Below are 298 nucleotides of genomic sequence, written 5' to 3' on the forward strand. Positions count from 1 at the left end.
CTCGTTTCTGTGGTTTAAAAATAAGTATATATATTTTTTAAATGTTAATTATTATTATTTTTTTTAAAAATACTGGCGTAGTTAAAGATATTACGTATTAGTATTTATTAAGTAATACTTTTCTTTTAGGATAATATAGGGAAACTTGACTGATAGCATTACAACTTTGCCACCAAGAATTTTATTTTCCAAAATAATAAAAGACAAATATTTCTTTTTATATAATCTTTTAAACTTCTTGAGACTGGTATTGTTTAAATAAATTAATTAGTATCCAGGTTAAGTCTCAACACTGTTT

This window comes from Halyomorpha halys, unplaced genomic scaffold (assembly GCF_000696795.3).
Source record: "Halyomorpha halys isolate HHAL.00 unplaced genomic scaffold, Hhal_1.1 Scaffold457.1, whole genome shotgun sequence".
In the NCBI taxonomy this organism is placed as follows: Eukaryota; Metazoa; Arthropoda; class Insecta; order Hemiptera; family Pentatomidae; genus Halyomorpha; species Halyomorpha halys.